Source organism: Carettochelys insculpta, chromosome 1 (genome assembly GCF_033958435.1).
Source record: "Carettochelys insculpta isolate YL-2023 chromosome 1, ASM3395843v1, whole genome shotgun sequence".
Lineage (NCBI taxonomy): Eukaryota > Metazoa > Chordata > Testudines > Carettochelyidae > Carettochelys > Carettochelys insculpta.
Window position 1 is genome coordinate 232,100,200 of NC_134137.1, and position 9,030 is coordinate 232,109,229.

The 9,030-nt window shown below is 49.7% G+C and overlaps 1 long non-coding RNA gene across 1 annotated transcript; it reads left to right on the forward strand.

The window, feature by feature from the left end:
- The first annotated feature begins 245 nt into the window (after positions 1 to 245).
- LOC142007089 (uncharacterized) lies at positions 246 to 8,064 on the forward strand. The gene is made up of 3 exons (XR_012643891.1): positions 246 to 1,051; positions 3,583 to 5,656; positions 7,152 to 8,064. It is a non-coding gene; the product is annotated as an uncharacterized LOC142007089 (long non-coding RNA).
- Positions 8,065 to 9,030: the final 966 nt, after the last annotated feature.

Consider the following 9,030-nt stretch of genomic DNA (forward strand, 5'->3'; position numbering starts at 1 on the left):
GACAGCCATCAGGAGGTGCAGCAAACGCTGAAGTATTTCTATGTGGGGCCAGCACAAGCCTGGAGGTTGCTCCGGCACCCTGGCTCCCTGGAATGAGCTGTCTCCCCAAGAAAGAGCTGAAGCCCAGATCTAGCTGTGATCTCCCTTCAGAAGGGAAGCACGCCTGGAGCAAGGCAGGGAATGGGTGGCGGGGGTGGGGGGGTCCCTTTAAGGGTGTGTCTCGCTGGAGCTCCTGGAAGGAAATGGTAGCCTGTGACCCTATCTGCTGTGCTTCTGGTTGGTGGTTTTCTGGTAGAACAGCCAGGCAGTCTGAATCGCTCTTTTGATCTGCTTTGCTGTCTGGACACAATCTGTTGACAGAAGTTTTGTCGCAAGATATCTGACAAAAACATCTGTCAATAAATCACTAATATAGACATAGCCTAACGGAGTTAGATCACAGGGTTAGCTCAGCTAGTTTGATTGGCTCTAGTTTGCAGGGTGGGATGAAATACATGGAAAAGCAGTTCTCTGTGTTTCAGTGATTTCTTCCTAAACTTGGTGACTCCAAACAATATTACAAAGTGGTGACAAGGACGGGATTCCTGTGCTGTCGCCAACACAGACGTCCGTATAAGAAAACAAACCTTGTGGCTGTTCTGAAGGGGTGGGGGTGAGAACTGACTGTTTTACTCAGGTAGGAAACTGAAACCAAAACCAGGGTCTGCTTTGTTCTGACTGGCGTGAAGCCCTGAGGCTGGGAAAACTGTATCTTTTAGAGCGCATCTGTCTGTCTGTAGGTGGTATGTTTGTTCAAGAATTCCTCTTAAACCATAAGCGCTACGGCCACAAACTTTGGTATGCAGCTTCCTCTTACCTACCTTATACCAGGGTCAATTTCCCAGCCCGTGGAAAGGGACGGGCACGAACAGGAAGGGAGGACATGCTTCAGACTGGCCACTGGGGGCAGTGAGTGCAGGGAACAGCCATACGGCGAAGCGACCACTAGGGGGAGCCGCAGGATGGAAACAGTGGCCTCCGGGAGCCAGGGCTCTGCACCCTGCCACAAGAGGTAAGTGCCCCATGACCCCAACTCCTGCCGGGCACTCAGGCACAGCACCGTGCGCAGGGAGCCCTGCTGCTCCGCCCGCTGCCACCACACAGCTAGCATCCGCCGAGACGCTCTGGCCCTGCCCCAACCCAAGCTCATGGTGGGGCCAGGAAAACCGCAGTGCTCTCAGGCCAGCCTCGCCTCCCACCCATGGGGCTGGGGAAAACAGCCCCCCGCTTCTGCTGCTCTGCTGGGACTGGGGGAAGAAAAGGCACAGACCTGCGCCCTGTCTCACTGCCTCTGTGCCGGGGGAAAAAGGCATAGCCCCAGGCCTGGCTCCCCCTGCTGCTACTGCTGCGCCAGGACTGTGGAAAAGAGCTGTGGCACTACCTGTACCTGCTACACACACTACTGCTGTGCCAGAGCCAGGGAAAAGAGCCTCCCCCACCCCACTGCCACTGTGCTGGGGCTGGGGCAAAGAGCCCCCACTGCTACATCAGGGCTCGGGAAGAGAGCCGTGGGCATGGTGCTCCTGCCCCTCAGCCTCTTTCTGCAGACCTGAAGACAACCACAGCCCCCTCCCCTGCCCCTGACACTCTTGCTGGGACCAGGGAAAGATGCCACAGTTCCAGACCTACCCCCAAGTTCCCATTCCCGAGTACCCAAGCAAGGAGCCCAATCCCAGCCTCCCACGGAGTGTGGACAGGCACCTCTCCCTCCAGAGCCACTGGGGTCAGGAACCATGACCCGGAGTCCCATGAGGAGATGCCAGGGCTGAGCAGCACAGCCCCCCCTCCCACCAGACCAGCTCCACCTTCGCTGCTGTTGTTACCCCAGTAAGGCCCCTGAGACCACCAACCCCCTGTTGAGACTCCCCCAACCCTGCGCTGCCCTGCCCTGCCTCCACACATCCAACTCTCTGCCCCCACGCCCTGTCCACTGCCCTCACTCCACTACCTTCCACCCCTTGCCCAGAATTCACCCAACACCACCCCTTCTGTGATGTCTGCAGCCCCACCCTCTGCCCTGACCCTCCCCCACCACCAAACACTCTGCCTTCACCCCCACCCCTTGCCTTCCTAACCTCACCCCTTCCACTAAGCCCCCTGCCCTCACCCTGTGCTCCTACACCCACAGCCCCAGTCCCACCCCCCCATCCAACACCACTTCTAAGCCCCCCTACCAAACCCTCAGTCTCCTGGGCCCTGCCCTCAGTGTACCCCTCTCCATCCCTGCCCTACGCTACCCGTACACCGAAACCCCCATCTCCTATCTGGACCCCTTCCCACTGACACCAAACCTACGTCCCTGCGCTCACTCCAGCACTCCCCCAACTCCCTGTCCTGAGCACCACATCCCCAAACTCCTGCCCTCACCTCTCCACCCCACCCCTCAGTCCCACCACACAAGCCCTCTCCCCTTTGCCTGTCCCCCATGCCCTCACTGCAGCACCCTCCAACCCCCACCCCAACCACAGCTCTCCAGACCCCTGCTTTCACTCCTACGCCATCCACCCTGTACTGTTAGCTCTCCCACACTCTGGCCCTTGCCTACCCCCTTTATTTATCCTAGCAAAACAGACTGTAAATGTTGTCTACGAATAAGCTGTATGTAATTTTTGACTCACTCTCAGACTTTTATTAATACAAGCCTCTTTTTTCATTCATTTTCCAAAAATGTAATTATTTGCATAAACTACATATATTTTCCTTTTATTTTCAAAACAGGAAACAAACATTATGTCACTTAAATATCTGAACACGGCCACTGGGATCTTGTTAGGCAACTGTAGAGCAATGGCAGATACATAATGAGCATTTTGAGCTTTTATTATTGCAAATGGCATTAAGGAAGAGAAGACGGTGCCAATATTCTTAAGTGTTATAAGGGCTAACATTCTCCCTGCTACACAGTTTACTGCACCCTGTTAAATTGGACACTAATCCTTACACTGAAATTGTAGAATTCCTGGGGTCAGATTCTGCTCTAAAACCATTGGTAACTGCAGAATGGTTCCATAAAATAGACCAATAGGAAGGCAAAACAGTTATGCAATTTGTAACAACTTTGAAAAAGCTTGAGGAACACTGTGAATTTTAGAATTTTAGGTAAATGAAGCCTTATGTGATAGGTTGTGTATGACTTGCACAGTGAAGCTCTATGGAAGTGCTTATTAATGGAGACCCAGCTCAGGGTACACCTACACTAGGAAATTAGGTTAAATTTATAAAGGTCAATTTTTATCACTGGATTCTGTTAAGTTGAAGGTGCCATCCACACGGGCACAGGAAGTCAAAGGATTACATCCCCATTAGGTTTGGCAGCTTCGACTTTGTCAGCAACACACCATGAATACCTTTCCCATAGTTCCTGCTGCCCCTTTGCATTGTGGTTCAGCTCCCAGTCTTTGACAGGACAAAAAAACTGTCACGTGTGATTCTGGGCATGTGTTGTCAGCCTCCCATAGTGCATTTATCTCCTCTTCTTCCCACTGGAAAGCAACGTCAAAAAGTGTTTTTGCCCCCCTTTTTTTCCATTGGCTATCTATGCAGATGACATTGCAAGGTTAGCATGGAACCCATCCAGACTGTTGTGGCAAGAATTATGAGCACCTCACGCATTGTGCTGTGGTATGTGCAGAGTCTGAGCGGCCTTCAGAGTGATGAAGACGCTGAGGAGGACGTGGACATATATGAATGTGAAACAATGGAAGAGAGGAATGAAGAGATGCTGGCTGTAATTGATGCTTTGTGCACAGTGTTCTGGTGCTAGGAAGCAAGCTCAGAATGGTGGGACTGCATTGCCCTGTAGGTATGGGATGATCAGCAGTGTCTATAAAACATCTGCGTGCATTAGGCCACTTTCATGGAACTTTGCAAATTGCTTTCCCCTGCCCTGAAGCACTGCACTATCAGAATGAGACCTGCTCTGACAGTTCAGAAGTGAGTGGCAATAGCTCTGTGGAAGTTTGCAATACCAGACAGCTACTGGACAGTGGGCAATCAATTTGGAGTGGACAGATCTACAGTGGAGGCCTCTGTGAGCCAAGCAGCCACGGCAATCTATACCCTTCTGCTATGAAGGACAGTAACTCTTGGAAATGTGCAGGACATAGAGGATGGTTTAGCTGCAATGTGGTTCCCTAACTGCAGCAGGGCAATAGATAGAATGCACCTCCCTATCTTGGCACCAGATCACCTTGCCACAGGGTACATAAATCACAAGGGGGTGCTTTCCATGGTGTTGCAGGCACTGGTGGATCCCAAGGGTTGTTTCACTGACATCAGCGTGGGATGGGCAGGAAAGGTGCATGACGTGTACATCTTTAGGAATTCTGGTCTGTTCAGAAAGCTGCAGAATGGAACTTTCTTACCAGACCAGACAATCACCATTGGAGATGTGGAGCTGCCAACAGTAATCCTGGGAGATCTATCTTACCTCTTGCTCCCTTAGCTCATGAAGCTATACACATGCAGCCCGGACCATAGTAAATAGCAGTTCAACCACAGGCTGAGCAGAATGGTAGTAGAATGTGCATTTGGCCATTTAAAAGCCAGATTCAGGAGCCTCCTGACTCAGCTCGACATCAACAAAAACAACATTCTCCTCGTGGTGGCAGCCTGCTGCATGCTTCCTAACATATCATAGTAAGGGGAAAGTTTTGTGCTAGGCTGGAGGGCATAGGCAGATCACCTGGGCAATAATTACGAGCAGCCAGACACCAGGGTAATAAGGAGAGCACAGCAAGGGGCACAGCTAATCAGGGAAGCTTTGTAAAACAGCTTTATGAACGACCAGACAGCGACATGACACCCAACTACAGCCTGAGCAAGTGCACAATGCAAGCATTCAGATTAAAGGTAATGTGGAAACAGCTTCAGTTTAAACTGGTTTTTTTGGCCTCCAGAGGAGCCTCACGTGAATCCCACGATGTCCCACAGTTGTCCATTCTGGCTGCTTTCAACTCTGATGCTGTCCAGGTGCACAGGAAGCTTGCAATTTTGAATATGAATAGTATCAGGAATGTGAATTCATTTTCTTTATCACCAGCATGGATAGCACATCTCAGCCATCTCTTGCATCCATCCATCGCATCCATCCAGCATGAGCACTCACTGTTCTTCTCTGGATGTGAGTTCTCAGGGTCACAAAAGAGCTCCAGCATGGACTCACAACGAGATCCTGGATCTCATTTCAGTGTGAGGAGAAGAACTGGTAATGAGCAGACTGCGAGTATGTGCAAGTGGAGTGCCACCATTTACGAGGAAATTTCAGACGGCACGATTGCTAAAGGGTACAGCTGGGACACTGAGCAATGCCAGATGAAAGTAAAGGAGGTCTGGCAGAGCTACCGTAAAGTCCAGGAAGCCAACGGGTGATCAGGATCATCTCCCAAGATGAGCCGATACTACAAGCACCTGGACAGAATTCTTGGGAGTGACCCAATCACAGTTCCCGAAGCTAACAGGGACTCTTCAGGAGACTGTTTTGAGGACTCTGGTATGAGCCGAGATGGGGAGCAAGAGGCTGCCGATGTTCAGCTGGCACCCGTGGAAGCTGATCCTAACAGCCCGGAGCTCTTTGCACCGGACGTCGAGCCAGTATCCCCCTCACTGACACCCAAAGGTATAGTGTCCAGCAATGGTGCTGAGTGGAGCTCTTCTGGTGACTACTTTTTGTAATGCTACAAGCGGGTTGAGTTTGGCGTAGGGGTTTACTTTTGTGGAGCACATTTTTTTTGCACTGCTACAAGTGGGTTGATATTCAGGTGTGCATGGTGGCTCAATGCCCCTCTTTTTAGAAGAGCTTGTTAGTATTTCTGGGGGTGGAGCGCTTATCCTCTTTGGAGATCTCCATAAAAGTCTCATCCAGGCATTCTTTTATTTTTTGCATGGGGATTTTGCGGAGGCCTGACTTTTTGCCACTTCCACAATACACCACCTTGCCATGCCAGGCAACCATGAAGTTATCTCATATTGTGGCACCACACATTTTGGCAAAATTTCCAGCCTTATGCTCACACAGTAAGAGCATATTTTCTTTATCAGTCTCAGTTATTCTTAGGAAGCGCATGTCTCTTTTTGCAACCCACAAGAAGAACAAGAATTTTTATTTGAGTTTTTTGTACTGCTCCCTTGCCTTTCAGTTTCTGAGGACTGCCTTGCTGCACCATGTGGCTGGTGGGCTCTCCATTGCCACCCTACATGCAGCTGGCAGGCTCTCCTGCTCTTCTCCCCTCCCACCATGCTTCTGTCTTTTCTCCTGTACAGGATTGATGAGGAGCCACTGAGAAACATTTTAGCACATTTTTCAGTTTCCAGGGATGACCCCCGCCCCCGCAGCCCACCATGCAGCGGGTGGAATCAAACCCTCCCCCACACCATGCAGCTGATGAGCTGTGCAGACCCTGCTCTTGGACACCGGCAAGGCCAGTGCAGGCTTTCCCAGCTTTAAGTGGCGTTTCCTTGGTACAAGATTGATGAGGAGCCACCAAGAAACTTTTTTTGCACACTTTATAGTTCCCATCCATAAGCCCACAAAACCTTACCACATCTGCGGTAAAACTGTCTGGATAAATAGCTTCTGCTCTGCACAGATGCTTCAATATTACCTCTAAGAAGCAAAAAGTGGCCTTGTAAATCAACAGTATGATTTTAAAACAGAGAGCCATTCATTTTATGGTCTATAATCACTTTGGCTGTGTCTACACTAGCCCAAAACTTCGCAGATTACTAATGAAGCGCTGAAATACATATTCAGCACCTCATTAGCATGTGAGCGGCCGCGGCACATCGAAATTGCTGTGGCTCGTCCAGACGGGGGTCCTTTTCGAAAGGACCCTGGGAACTTCAAAATCCCCTTATTCCTATCTGCTGATAGGAATAAGGGGATTTCAAAGTTGGTGGGGTCCTTTTGAAAAGGACCCCCCTCTGGACGAGCTGCGGCAATTTTGAAGTGCCGCGGCTGCCCGTATGCTAATGAGGTGCTGAATATGTATTTCAGCGCTTCAATAGTAATCTTCGAAATGGCCATTTTGAAGTTTTGGACTAGTGTCCAGACATAGCCTTTGTGTCATATTTAATATATGTAGCTACATTTTGACCTTTGCTGTCTTCCACAGGCAGCTTATATATGGGGGAGACTGGGTTGCTATGATGAGGAGGAAGAAGAGATCCAAGCAGGACCTCATCTTGCAATCACTAGAAGAGGCGGACAGGGAGCAAGCCAGAGCCACTGATAACCTAAGGTGGACACAGCAGTGGTGACAAAATGTGCTCCAGTCAGGAGCAAAGACTTGCAAGAGCTCCTGACAGCTGTTACAGAGAAAACCGAGATCCTACATTCCACGCTGGAGCCGCAGAGGGATGCCTACCAATGCAGGACTAATTACGTAGACGTGGAATCAACACCCTGTTGCCTGCCTCCCCTCGATATGCCTCACCCCACCATCACAGGGGTCCCCAGCTGTGAAGGGAGGACGAACACAAGGTCCCACTCCACCACTCTGACCTCTCCCCAATGCAAAAGGCTCACATTCCACCACATGTGATACCTTTTGCTTTTCCCTTTCTTTTCCTCACTACCTCTTTACCTTTTTTTTTTTAAATAGTTTTGTTTATTAGTTCACATGTTGTGGGTTACATTTGGATGTGCTTTCAGAAAGGTCAAGCACACAGCATTGTGCGGTTGATGTCATAATAGTTAGAAGCAGCTGTGTGCTCATTCATAAATCTCTTTTTCAGAGTCTCTGTGATTGCTGTTGGTTCTGCATGTGCATTCAGAAATGCCCTTGTGTCTGGCTGCGCATAGGACCTATTCATAGTATCTGCCTTACCAACCCAGTCTGGCATGAAATTTTTCCCCTTTGATTCACAAATGTTATGCAGAATACAAAATGCTGCAACCACAGTGGGGATGCTGATTTGGGAAAGGTCCAAATGGATCAAAAGGCAATGGAACCTGGCCCTTAAATGGCCAAAGGTACATTCCACCATCATTCTGCACTTGATCAGTCTATAGTTGAAGTGCTCCTGGCCCCTGTCCAGGGTGCCAGTGGTATGGTTTCATGAGCCAAGGGAGCAGGCAATAAGCACGGGGGCACCTCCACATTGCCAATCTCGATTTTCTGATTAGGGAAGAAAGTTCCATCCTGGAGCTTTCTGTACACACCAGAATTTCTAAAGATGTTCACATCGTGGATCTTTCCCGACCATCCCATGTAGATGACAGTGAAATGACCTTTGTGTTGTACCACAGCCTGCAACACCACTGAAAAGTACCCCTTGAGATTTATGTACGCAGAGTCTAGGTGGTCCAGGGCCAGGATGGGGATGTGAGTCCAATCTATTGCCTCACCATAGTTAGGAAACACAACATCAGCAAAGCTGTTCACTATGTGTTGCACATTTCCCAGAATCACAGACTTCTTCATCAGATGGTAACAGATTGCATTGGCTACCTGCATCATCATGGTCCCTACAGTGGATCTGCCTACCCCAAATTGATTTCCCATTGACCAGTAGCTGTCAGGCACTGCAAACTTCCAAAGAGCAATGGCCACTCACTTGTGAACTGCTAAAGCAGGTCTCATTTTGGTATTGCTGTACTTCAGGGTAGGGGACAGCAAGTCACAAGGTTCCATGAGAGTGGCCTTGCACATGGGGAAGTTCTGCAGCCACTGCTGGTCATCCCATACCTCTAAAATAATGTGGTCCCACCAGGGTGTGCTAGTTTCACATCTTGAGAAATGGCACTCCACTGTAAGCAATGCATCCAGGGTAGCCAGCAACTCTGCATTCCTGTTCTCCAGTTCCTCCATATCATCATCCAATACATCTGCATCTGTAATATCATCCCTCTCACTTTCAACAATAAAGTGCTGCACAACAGATCAGGAACTGGGCATTACGCACTGTGGAACGGCTATAAGCTCTTCCGTATTCATGATAGCACTGTGCAGCAGTGTAACTCATGAGTCAGAGGAAGGCTTTCTTGAAAAG